General features: G+C 36.1%; 1 long non-coding RNA gene across 2 annotated transcripts in view; it reads left to right on the top strand.

The window, feature by feature from the left end:
- LOC122156547 overlaps positions 1-13479 on the top strand; it is a 47457-nt gene extending 33978 nt beyond the window's left edge. For both annotated transcript variants that reach the window (XR_006167519.1, XR_006167515.1), the window contains exons 3-6: positions 5803-5865; positions 9469-9553; positions 10707-10783; positions 11993-13479. This is a non-coding gene — a long non-coding RNA (uncharacterized LOC122156547). The remainder of the gene's footprint in view (positions 1-5802; positions 5866-9468; positions 9554-10706; positions 10784-11992) is intronic.
- The last annotated feature ends 348 nt before the right edge of the window (positions 13480-13827 follow it).

Below are 13827 nucleotides of genomic sequence, written 5' to 3'. Positions count from 1 at the left end.
TCTTTGAGATACGCCTGCATTCCAATGTGCTCATTTTCTTTTTGTTGACATTGTCAAGAAAGGGGGAGGAGGTGAAGTGAATTGTGTCCCTCATGTAGCATGAGTAACAGATTGCTGGATGAACCCCTGCAGTTGCAATCCTGAGATCAAATTACAATGAATTTGAAGTCTGGGAGGAGAATATGAGTTTCGAGTTATTAGTATTTGTATTATCCTAGTGCTGTTAATATTGATTTAATCTTATGCAGTGACAGAAATTGAAATGCCAGGAGTGATAGCTGTGCTGAACAGCTTTGAGCATGTAAAATGGTATGGTGTTCGATTAAATCACCCTTGCTTCATTTGTTTATATTAAGCTGCGCCGTAAATTTAATCTCTCATTACATGATTTGGGTCCGAATTTACATAGAGTTAGAAATAGGCAAGCAAGATGCATGTATTTGCAAGAATATTTCCAGTGACCCCTTATTAGTCTGAAGATCTGTTTCCTTAAAGAGAGAAACGCTGCAGTGAGCCTACCTTACAGGAACCAGCATGGCTCTCCAGGACCAAAACTGACCCTACTTGTTGTCTGTTTGTACAGTGCTTAGCCCAGTGATGCCCTGATCAATAATCTGAACCCTAAGGAATTACTCCAGCCAAGTACTGAGACAACCGTGTTAACAGCTTTCTGGGAGTAGTCCAAAGCTACCCTACCCACTGTGCCTCTCTCCTGCTGCAGACGTTTCCTGCTCTGGCAGGGGCAGGACCTGCTTGTCCCCAGGTGTTGGTATGTCAGCCTTAACACTCAGCTGCACATTGTAAAACTTCCTGCACCTCTGGCAGGGAAGGCAAGAGAGACGTTCATGCAGTAAGTTTATTATAATTGTGCTTTTAAAGTTTTTTCCTCAGTCATCAGTGTTGCATGGCTGGGAGTGAAGGCTGGGATTCTGCCTTCAGCCCTAAATTAGATGCAAGAACCCTGGACCAGTTTCGTGTCACTGGTTTTAAATCAACTTGTTCATTTAAGGACACGATTCTGCTAAACATAGCTATTCTGAAAAATATATTTAATGATAAATTTGCTAAAAATACCATGTAGAATGAGAATAAGGAGTTCTATCCCATGGTTATTTGGGAATGTATAATCAAGATGTTATAATTACAATATCATTGTATAACCAATAGATATCAAGATATTATAATTACAATATAATCAAGAGAATTAGGCAAAGTAAACAACGATCACAAAAGAGAATTAGTGGAAGAGCTTACCCTTTGGCTGAGCTCACCAGAAGACACCAAGAGGGGTGATCTCCAGAAGAGATCCTTCCCCACTGGTAGCCAGCTCTTGAATAGGTCTAGGAGAGCTGGAGCCTGGCTCCACCCCTTCTGGCAGCACAGGTGAATTGCCTTCACCTGTGCTCCTCTGGCTGACTCATGGCTCGCCTCAGGTGATCAATCAGAGGTTCAGGTTGTGACTCAGCAGTTCCCATACAGGGAAAAATAGCAAAATATTTTCACAGCTTCTAAACTAGTCTGCTAGAAAATTTCCTATTTGCAGTTTTGGGCATAGAAATAAGTTAACTGAAATAAAGGCAATATTGTAACAGCAGTTATTTATATGAAGCACGTTTCTGAGAATTTTTGGGGTGACAAAATTCAGAGAGATTCCTAGAATCTAGATAAAGAGAAAATATTTTCAGCATGTTATCAAGAACAGATGCACTGGCATATGTACATATAAAACCTTAGAGTTTTAAGAGGCTATCTTTCCTTGGCAGGTTTCATATTAATCAGTGAAACAAATCTGAGACAGGATGTATTCATTTACTCAGAATTATAAGACTGCCTTTAGCAAGAACATTAAACACTGGCAGTGGAGTTACATTTCAAATAAAAGCTCTAAACATTGCCTCCTTTCCTTATGATAATTTTACGTTCTGTAACTGTGGTGAGTTTTCTTCTAATTTATACCAGCCTAGTTTAAATGAAAATAAGGGTCAAATGGTTTCACAGGATAAGTAATTTGTTTCTCTGTGCCAGCTTCATGTTCAGACAAGGCAGATAGAGACCAAAAGCTGCATCATCTGGTAGTTCAGTAACCTATCTTAAATGAATTTTGTGATCTCATCCCTGTTCCCAGAGGATGAATATCTCCTGACAATAGGCAGGCAAACAAACAAACAAGCAAATAAATAAAGATGTGCCATCACAACTGCTATGCTTCCTGAGAAGACTCTATAAAGGGGTCAAACACTAAGGCCAAGTGCTGGAAGGACACAGAGAACAAGCTATTCCTTATACCTTCTAGGAAATTTCTCAAGTTAAGGATAGTTGATGAGACAGAAACAATCTGAAATCTCTTTATGAGTATTGAAATTGCATGGAAATTCTCTTCAAGCTGAAAACTGGACAGATTTTTTTAATGAGTGAGAAGATCTCTTTGAAATGCTCAGTATGAGGTGAGTGAATTTGTATACCTGAATGGCAAACTATAGATTAGTGCGAAAGTCAAAAATCAGGAGAGGAAAAGGAAAGGCTATTGAGCTAAGCAAAGATCTTAAATGAAGTGCAGGATCTCTTAACTGTATGTTTTCCTTTACCCCTGTATTCCACAGCACTGCTTTATTTCCATTGTTAGCACAGCTAATGTATCTAATGAAAAAGATGTATTACTACTACTACTACTAGAGGAGGGATGCTAAAGGCTGAGCAACAAAATTCAAAAACTGTTAACATTTTATAACAGAAACCCAGACTCAAAATTCTCCAGATTCATTCATTCAAACTTTTCTTTCTCTTTGCTGTAAGTTTTCAACCTCTCTGAGCTTTTTTGCAGGTGACAGTGTTCTGATTCTAGAAAGCACAGTGGGCACTGAAACTCCCTGTAAGCTCTGAATCTCCTTCCATTTATTGGTATGTCAGTCCATGAAGCAGCCAGGCACAGATATTATACAATAGCAGTGGAGGGTCATAGTGTCCTAAAAATATTTGGATTTAAATATATATATATATGTTAATGTTATAAAAATCCTAATGCCACAGCTTCCTCTTTTGCATCCAGTAGTGACTGCTGTAACTAGAAGTTGGACTTTGAATTAGGCTATTCCGTTGATTCATACAGAATTTGATAGGAGCAAAAAAAAAAGGAACAGAAAACATGGCATCTGAAAAATAGTGTAGACAGAAGAAGAAGGGGGAAAGCAGACACTTGAGAAATTTTTCAAGCATGATTCTTTGTCTTCTTGAACTCTGATTTAAAGGTTGCTTAGCAACAGTGGCAGTAACAGCTGGGACACCCTTGATCTTGTTGTGTAAACTATTAAAAATAGGTGATAGAAAGTGGCACCATGGAAACAATGACAATTCTGAAGCAGGTGTCTGCAGTGCTTCTTTTCAGCTTAATGTCAGAGGTGTAAATTACAGAATTACTTTTTTCCTTTAAGCTGAATTCTCAGGAAGGGAGGAAGGAAGGAAGGAAGGAATCTTTGTATCTCTAAAGTTAAAATGACTGAAGGTAGTATTTTCCTATTCTGTGGCACGGTACTGCTTCTGATTACTACTTTATGCAGTTTCTTGCCAAAGCCTTTAGAGGATCTTCATTGCCAGAGACTGAGATCATTTTACCCCAATGAATTACTGAAGCAGTACTTCAACAAGGAGTGCAACTGGTATTTACAGCATTAACCTCAGCTATGAAAGGAATCATAACCTTGATTTCAGCTGGACGGGTTAGCTGAAGCCTCACCCCTAATTATTACCATTAAAATCATATTCTGAAGTTCTTACCTTTTTACTGAGCTAACAATCACAGGTGGAAATAATAAAAATGGACACCAGAATCTGCAATGCTTGTTCTTAAAATATTCAGAGACTCAGGGTCAGGATTGTTTTAATATGACTTGTAAATCTAGGGCATGCAGAAGAATACCAATTCTCACAAGCAGTCACTTTCTGCTTGTGTGGAAGGCTTCTTTTTAGGATCTTAACTTCAATGCCTGTGTTTAAGAAGATTGATTTCTTTAAAAACGTAAGGACTATCTTTTATTAGGTAAAGATTATTAAATTCCATATCATGAGTGACATTTTAATATAAATATTAAAAAAAGATAAATAATATCCCTGATCCATTGCAAAATTTTGAAGAAAATGTATTTGTAATGAGAAAAATAGAGTCAAATATTCATAAAAGACTTAGAGATCCATGCCAGTTAGGCATTTTGAGAACTCTTCCCTTATTTTATGATGGGAGTATTTGCATTCTGATGAACTAATAATCACCAATAAGACACCTGAAACAAAGCAGGATTTGGGAGAAAAAACAAACAAAGCAACAACAAAAATATCTGGTCAATAAATCTTGCTTGAATACAAATTTCAATACCAATTACTTAGGACATTCTGTCTGACTGAAAAACTCCATCACTTTACTGCAATAATTGGAGAAATCAGCTTAATGTTTTTAACATAGCTTATGCATCTGAAAACTATTTTCTCCTCTGAGTGTCCTTACTGATGCTGAGATTGGCTCATTGCTAAAATAGTATTTTGTATTTCTTCAAAAAGAGGAATTAAGGGTTGAAATTCATAGTTTTGGTAAGATACTGTAGTGTACTTTAACATTATTGGAAGGCATTTTGAATCTCATGCTGAGACAGAATAGAATTGACATATAACAGCATTGCTTCCCAAAGAATTAACCTGGCTGGAGAGTAAATTGTGGGTATAAGACTAATTCTTTCAGTTTACAAGAAACTTGATGGGAACCTTTATTGTATTCTCAGCTGGGTGGGCAAAGCAACAGTATAAGGTAGAATGAAAGTTACAGTCTTTTTCTTCCAATCTAATCTGATCTTACATACTTTCATACATTGTTAGAAAGAACAATTACTCAGACGCATTCAAATAGTCCCACTGACACTAGGCTTTATTTGAAAGAATGTTAATAGTATTAAATTTTTGTGCTCAGCACACATTTCTTCAAAGACTTCTCTGTAGTGTAAAAGAGAGATGTGCTAGCCAATCTGATAAACTTGTCTCCTTGACCCCTGTGAATTAAGCTAAGTGCTGAAGCTGACTTCACTGAAGCCTGTTCTTGCCAAGAGTTTCATAGGAACAATTCTGCAATAATCTAGTAACACTGAATTATTTATTTTCCTCAAATTATTTTGTGAAGTAATATATTTGATTTCTATTATCCCATCTGTTTGAAAACCAGCATGTCCTCTGTAATTTGAATGAATGGGGAGTTGTCAAAAGTGTAGAATTTATTTTCAGTATTCCATAGATAAATCTTTCAGTTTTTATTAGTAGCAACTAATTCACAAACAAGGACATTTGAAAAAGTTGTATTGAGAAATTTAGGTAATGAGCTTTTTTCTTATTAAATTTGTGAAATATCTAAATGCTGGTATGATGGCTACCAGTTGGTGGTTGGAGTAGAGACTTTCCATTTTTATCTTCATCTGAGTATTATTCTAAAAATCAGATGAAATCAATTGAATTACCTAAGAAATAAAATAGCATAATTGACTGTAATATCTTTTACAGATTAAGAAAACATAACTTACATCTGATGCAGAGAATGTCTCATTATTTAAGAATTTCAGGGAAAATGAAACTCACCACAGTTATGGCTAATCTACTTTGTGCATGTTATACCAACACATTCTTCGAATTATATCAATAAGTTCTATGTCAATGTACAGACTTTACAGTATCAAGAGGTTTCATGTTGCCTTCACTCTTTTCTAATACCCTACATTTGTTATGTCCCTAATACATTTTAATGTAATAATAACCACATGCTATACTTTTTAGGTAAGGAGATCTTTTTAATTGACATCACAAGCAGGTGTCTTGCCAGATGGAGGACTTTGAGAGGTAAGTTCAAGGGAATGATAATTGTACAGTTTCCATTATTAGCCTATTCATTTTTCTATGGATCCTTACAGGTTTCTAAAAACCTGCTTTCTTCCTGTTTCCTAATAAATAAAACCCTACTGAAAGGTGAGATAACTGTTTGGGGTCACTCAAAGATCAGTAACAAAACTTCACAGTAACTTAGGACCATCCTGGATTTACTTGCAGTCCATTACAGAAACAAGATATTTCTACTTTGACACATTAACAAACCCAACCACAACATACTGCACAAACATTTTTTTCTTTATTTGAATGACATGGAAAGAACAATTGAAGCTACAGATGTCTATCATACTGCTGGAACTGTCTGAGATATTTGGTAAGTTAAAAAGGAGAGCAGAGTAGGTATAACTAATTTTGGTCTACCCACTGGGCAGAGCATCCTCTAACTCATCACTTTGTCTGGCAGAAGTGTTATCTGAAAACTTTTCTGGTAGCAGCTGAGGTTACAACCCTTTGGCTTAACTGCTGCCTTCTGTGTTTATGTGAAGTCAAGAATAGTATGTTCCTGACTTAATATGGTAAACCCCCTGAAACTGCTTTCCCCAAATGAGATTAAGATAAAATAGTCATAGTATAGATAAGATAACAAATCTTCTTATATCCCTCTTTGGTGATACTGCCACCAAAAATGAAGCAAAAGAAAAAGAATGAGGAGCCATAGGAAAGCCACTAATCATCTTCTACTCCAACTGAGTTGTCACAAAACTTTTAAATTGAACAAATTGAAATGTGAGAACCAAACTTGGCTGTGTGTTTTTCCCTTTTTCTTCTGCCAAGGTTCTGAAGCACAGGATCTTTGTGCTCCTTGCAGGGGTTACCCATCCCAAGAGATAGAAGGGCACCAGGTCTGAGCAGCAAGTAACTTTTGGGTAGAAAGTAAAGACAAGATAGATCTGATTGAATGTATCCTGTAACTTCACCTCATCCCACTGAGCAGTTTGGGGCAGAGGAGAGAAGGGACCACTCTCAGTAATGGGAATGGTAAGTAAGGACTCAGGATTAAGATCTTCCTTTGCACTCCTGCCTCAGCTGTCTGTGTGGCTTGGAGGTCAGCATGGAGCTGTGGGGGAAACCTGGGGATAAAATTAAGGAAGAGCTTGAGTGGACCCCCGTGCAAAAGATGAAAAGAACTTAGGAGTCTCTCAGATTTGGCTGGTCATCTGTGGTATATGATATCTGTGGTTATACTCAGTGTCCTGACATCCTTCGTCTCTAATAAGAAAGAAATTTCCCACCTGCATTTGAATCTTCTCTCCCCCTCCTCCATTCCCTCTTCTTGCCGCTCTTTCCATATTTGCTTGATTCAGCATTTTGAAGATCTGTGTGTGAAGCTGTTTTCTGTACATGCTAGCAAATAAACATATGGAGCAGTCCAACAAAACCTGCTCTTGCTGATTTCACTGCCTGCTGGGCAGTATAATGAACCACCACATAAACTGTTTACCAGCAGTATTTTGAGATTAATGATTGAAAAAATAAGCCCAAGAATGGTAATACAAGAGCTGAAAAATGGACTCACAGATTTCTCAGAAGAGATGCATTTTACTCTTGTTATGCCCTGCCAGGTATCTTCCCATCAGGGCTGCAGTTTGCAATGCAGAATTTAATCGGATGTTGAAGACAATTAAAAACACATTTTGAAGTGCTTTTGGGAAAGACATGTGTGGAATGAAGGGAAAGTTTTTAAATGGACTTACAATGATTTTACAGTTCAGTTCCCCTCAATACTCCTGTTAAAATGTTTCTTAATGTTACTTTCAGTCTGTTTGTAGATTTACAGTATCAGCAAAACAATTATGGACACTGTATTATCAAATAAAATGCACATTAGAAGGATTAATGTTTTTTTTTTGTTTTTTTTTTTTAATCTCAGTAGCAGCATTTCATGCAGAGGCTAGAAGAAACAAAAAATATTTTATTCACAAGGGAAAGGAGGGAAATTAGAAGATTTCATGAGCAGGTATTGGACATCAAGATCCATACCTGTGTAGTAGAGATTCCATTTTCAGAGGTTTACTGGGACACCTAATAGCCTCAGAGAACCTGAGTAGTCAGTAAGACTACTGCTCTGTGACCTGGATAGAGCCCATGAGCCAGCTAGATAGAGCTGGCTTCCCTCTCTCATTTGCATGAGATGTGGAAGCAATGAATAGTTCCTGATGTTTACTTGAGAATCTCATCTCAGACCCCAAAAGATGTGAGGTATTTCCTTTATTCTATCCTTATCCTTTATGCTTTCCCTGTGGGAGGAACAAATGGAACCACTAGAGGAATTTGCTTCCAAAAACTTTATTTCAAAGATCCACTTGGCTGTTTTAGAAAAAAACATTCCATAGCAGTTTTACACCATGATTATGCCTTTTTAATGTTCTCATATCTGAAATCAATATATGTGCCCTCCTGAGTATTCCAAGGGAAACAAAAGTGAGTCTTTTCAAACTCAGTGGAGCAAATTATGCTTTCAGTAAAACATGCAATTTTGGCCACGTTACATATGAAAAAAAAATATATTGCATATTATTTTACATGGATACTTATTTATTTTTTTAGAATATCTTGCTCTTTTCGAGGCTCACTGTCCCTTCTGGCACTCAGGCTACATAGTACTGAATGTGTGACACCACATTAATTTCCATAGCAGGGGATTATAATATTACAAACATGGGATTAGGTCCACATGAAGGATGAGAGCAAGAACACAAGTGAAATGTGAGGAATAGACCTTCTATTTATTTATTTCTCTATTTGCCAGGCAAACAAATAATACTGTTAAGAAAGCAACTGGCCAAGTGAACATTTCCAACTTAACCTGAACTCCTGATCCATGGGCATATTGGATTTTACCTAATACATTTTTTACCCAGAGAAAAATTCAGAGTTGTTTGCTTTCTTTTGCTTTCCACTGCAGCAGAGCTATTCAATACAGAATCTGAAACAATATCCTGGGGCTATTTTCATACAATTTAGCATCTTGTATTCATGTGCATCAGGGAACAGCTATGCTTCCCATTCACGTTGCTAAGTTATTGCAGTACATTTGTGGTTGATTTTTCCATTGATGCTAGAGCAGTGTATAATTAGCAGTGAATAACTTGTTCCATGAATTCAACCTCATTTTCCTTTTTGTGGAATGGCCACAAATAGATAAAACCATATCTCTTATTCCATTTCAATATAAATGAAGAGAAGCTTTCTGTTTTAAGTTCTGAGCATTTTGCTGCAATTATTCAGTAACTGAATTTGGATATTAAATATGCGCTTGAGAGTTATGATTTTTCACTTAATTTCCATAGTTTTTTATAATTTAAGAAGTGTTACTATTTCAGGATGATATATTAATTTGATACAAACTAGCATAAATTTTAGCGTAGGAGTTATTTGTATGGCTGAAGAAAGAAAACTGAAGTGACATATTACATATAAAAGTCATGGCCAGAGGGGGAAAATAAAAAATATAAAAAGCCCACAGGCTGAAATAAAAATAAGCATAAATTTTAAAAATCCACCTTGTTTCTCTGCAAGAGAATTTAAAAAGCTCTCCCACCTTCCTTAAAACAGGTTGTGATGTCTTTCTTAATGGGATAACTGGTTCATTATTCAGGGATCTTGATGAAGACAAGAAGCCCTATTTTGTTTCAAAAAGGTAGGAAGAGATCCTTTTCAAATTTCTTTTTCACACTGTTTTCTTCTGTTATGCTGTATCAACTCCTACCTTCCTTGTGGTCCAAGCAACAGTTTTATCTTCATGCTTTGATTTAAGTTAAGCTATGTAGAGCAATGACCCCTTTCATAGGAAATTTTCATAGCAGGTCTGAAAACATATGTTTTAAAATGCATTCTTCATGATTTATTTGCAGTGATAAATACTGCTTTTCTTGAAGAAAATGAAGATGCACATCTATTACAAACCCAGAGAAAGCATATGATTAATCCATTTTAACTACCTCTTAATCTAAGGGTACTTTCAAAAATACTCAAGTACTCTATGTTTAACTGTTAGAATAATATGATGACATAGATTCATTTCTCAGGGAGAGCAGGGTGAACAAATGAAGTCTCTGAACTACCTTTGGTAGCTTTACATCAGTTTCTTATAAGAGACCATGCATGCATGAAAAAAAATTATGGAAAATAATAAAGATGTGATATGAGTCACAAAGTATCCAAAGTACATACCACAGGTAAGAGATCAGTTTAGGCAAAAATGAATACAATAAAGGACGGACACAATTCCCCATTTGTCAAGGCTAAACCCTGATCCCGAATACAATGTGAACAGCTCTCCAATACCTCCTTTGCAAACGGCTAAAATTGTTAAAATTAAAATTGTCTTTGAATGAACTATGCAAATCAGACTTACGTACCTGGTGTATATTAAATGTAGGTATACACTGCCAGTGCCCAACTGACAAAACCACCAGAAAATCTCATATTCCCAATGTGTACTTAATTTGAAGATCAGACTTGGGAGCATAGGAACTAGAGAATTGTCCATTGAAAATAATATGTGCACTTTGGGCTGTGCACTTTAGGCTGGAGAGTCTGGAGAATTTATGAGAAAAAAAAGGAAGAAAAAGCAGTGAGCGAGAGCATTTTCTTGCCAAGTATATTTATCCAAGCTCAAGATTAATCCACAAGAGCATAGAGGCGGAAGATTAAGGAACTAAAGACAATTTTCATTCCTTGCTGTATTTCATTTTTACTTTGAAGCTGTTTGAAGGGATACGTCTATAACATTGCATTCTGTCAAAAACAAAGCATTGTTCATGAAACAGATGTCCAATATATTTGTACAGTTTGAGTAGTGGCGCATACATACAGTTGCACGACAGAAGCTGGACTCTCACGGAATCTGCAGAGGAATTTATCATATGTGAGTAAGAAATAATAACAAAAAAATCCTATTTCAAACCCTGCTTTGCTTTCAAGCAGCACTAGCATTAAGATTGTATTTACACTGAGGATAGGAGAATTTTGATGAAACACTTTTCCCAATAAAAATATAAATTCCTCATCTGAATTTAAATGAAAGTCAGGAATCATACATAGTCAAACTTAGTATAGACATTCTAAGTTTGCACTACAGAATAAGAACAGAGAAATTAAAATTTAGTATGCTATATTATGGACTTAATTAAAATATGAGAGGCATTAATCCAGTCAGATAGTAGAGCTGTGTTTAAAAATATCCTTGCAGCCTAACATTGCACACCAAATACTTGGCTCAATTAAATAGATTATTGATTTGTACGCATAGATAACTCAAGGGTTCAAAGCAAGGCATAATGTGCTAATTTTTTGGTACAAACAAATTTGTTAAGTTCTAATATTGCATAGGTGGATTTCCATTTATCTCACATCATAATACTGCAATGCTAGATGCAGTAATTACATTTTTGAAGGAAAAATAAAACTTTATCATACAGAAACATCCTATGTATATTGCCAAAAAAGGACATAAAATAGGCTCTGTAGGAAACTATGACTTAAGAAAAGCAATAGGAATGCTGTAAATAATATAGTATCTTGAACATGTCAGGGAAGGAATAACTTTCTATACATTCTTTAAATCAAAAATATCAAAAAGAAGGCATTGATTCTGGTAATGTCCTGGTTTCAGCTGGGATGGCGCTCAATTTCTTCAGACTCTGATACGATGTTGTGCTATGTCTTGAGGAGAAAAGTATTGTTGATAACTCAGCAATGTTTCTAATTATTGTTGAGTAGTGCTGTACAGAGCCAAGTTTTTCAGCTTCTCATGGTATTCTACCGATGAGGGGGCTGAAGGGGCACAAGGTGTTGGCAGGTGATAGAGCAAAGACTGACCAAATGGATATTCCATGCCATATAACATCTTGTGAAAAAACTTTATAATTGAGAGGAGATGGCCAGGGGTACAGCTGCTGCTTGGAAACTGGCTGGGCTTTAGTTGGTAGATAGTGAGCAATTGCTTGTGCATCATTTTGAATATTTATTTATTTATTTATCATAAATGTTCTTTCCCTCTTTCTTTTCTGTCTGAGTAGATAATTTTTATCTCAATCCATGACTTCTACATTTTTTTTTCCAATTCTCTTCCCAGTCTCACTGGAGGGTTCGAAGTGAGTGAACAACTGTGTTGTGTTCAGCTGCTTATTGTGTTAAACCATGACATAAAAGAAAATACAAGAAGGGTGAGATCCAAATGACTTCGAGAATTCTATAGGCAGATGTTTGCAGAAATTTGATCACAGAAACTTTGAAGAAAAGCATTTATAGAAAACAAGAACACACAGAACCATCAGATTGTGTCTCAAGTCAAGGCAAGTCTGGAATTCTACCCTGAACTTTTCTTCAAAATTCATCATAGCAAGACTATGGCTATGCACAGTGTATTATCTAGTATTTACATAGTTATTTTGGTGCAGTTTTTACTTAGTTTTGCAGTGTGTAGAAAGCCAAGATATTTTGGAAATGGTATAACTTAACACAAGCCTTTCCAAGATGACATCAAAGTGAGTCTTATTTTCAGTATTTTCTCATTTAATGCAATATAAAAGAAAGGAAAAATTTGTGATTTTAGTCTAAAAGTAATATTCAGGGAGAAGGAAGTATCTACATGCTGATTTCTTTGACCAAAATGCAGAACATATTTAACCAGATGCAAGAAAAAAAGGGGAAGCTTTGACCCAGTTTAAGAGCTAAGAAAAGCCTCTACTAACTCAGAGGAAACAGAATTTCACCTTGTCTCTTAAAGGACAGAGATAAATGGTTGCTCAAAGAGACCAAATATCGAAGTGATAACTCTTGTGAATGTAAACTGCATACACACACCACATGAGTCCTGACTCCAAGAATAAGGAACTGAGCATCACTTGTGTTGTAACACACTTATGGACAATCATTTAAGGAAAAAAATCTTGTGGTCAGAACACTTTAAAATTACTCGTTGAGGAAGAAACATGAACTGCCTATGCTAATTTTCTATCCTAGATATTGCAGTTCAAGAAGGAAAAGAAAACTTTCAGAGAAAATCATATATTTCTATGATCTGGAATCAAGCATAACAAATCTAGGAAATTATTTGCATTCCAAGCACTGCAAGCCTTTCTAACTCAGTGGAAACAGAAGCTAAATGATGGTGATGTTTTTGGATTGATTTGTTTTGGTCTCAGCATCATTTCCAGGCTAACAGAGATTGCTCTCTATCTACTGTCCTTAGATCTGAAGCAGGGAGCCAAAGAGTGTTTCTTCAGACCTTGATGAGAATTTTAGTATCTGAAGTAAAAGTAAGTGCATAAAATGATTTCATTGGCTCACATGAATTGGGTACATACAACTGAATTACCAGCATCTTTTTTTGTGCTGCCAATATCTCTTCTTTGAACCGTGCATACATATAATTGGCCTTTACAGTTCAAAAGATTGATATTTAGGACTTGTGGTGTCTCTATGAGTACATCTGGCTTGTACAGCAACATCTCATTTTATCTTCTTTACTACTTTAAAATCTCATGCAATGTTTCTTAATAACTGTAATAAAGTGACTCTGCATAAAAAGACAATAAAAGAACATTCTGCCAGAAAACAGAAGGTAACTTCTTCCTGTCTTATCTTGAATGTACTGCGTACACTGAGGAACTGATAATTTTCTTGACCGTGTGCTTTACAGTTTTTTGACAACTCTGGATTTTCATGTTGTACCACAGCAGAAATTCCATTATTAAATCTTACAACTGAAATGGGAGGTACTATAATAAAACAGTGTATGAAAGGAACGAAGTGCAATAATGTGTCGGTAAAAACTAGCCCAGTGAATTTAACAAGACAGACTAAATTATTTTGATGGATGGGCCACTCCCTGGATAAGGAATTGGCTGGATGCTTATGCTCTGAGTGTTGCGATCAATGGCTCAGTGTCCAAATGAAAGCTGGTGA

The sequence above is a fragment of the Centrocercus urophasianus genome, unplaced genomic scaffold (assembly GCF_019232065.1).
Source record: "Centrocercus urophasianus isolate 14NV4802_14NV808 unplaced genomic scaffold, USGS_Curo_1.0 seq_10, whole genome shotgun sequence".
Taxonomy (NCBI): domain Eukaryota; kingdom Metazoa; phylum Chordata; class Aves; order Galliformes; family Phasianidae; genus Centrocercus; species Centrocercus urophasianus.
This window is presented reverse-complemented; position numbering and strand designations above follow the sequence as displayed.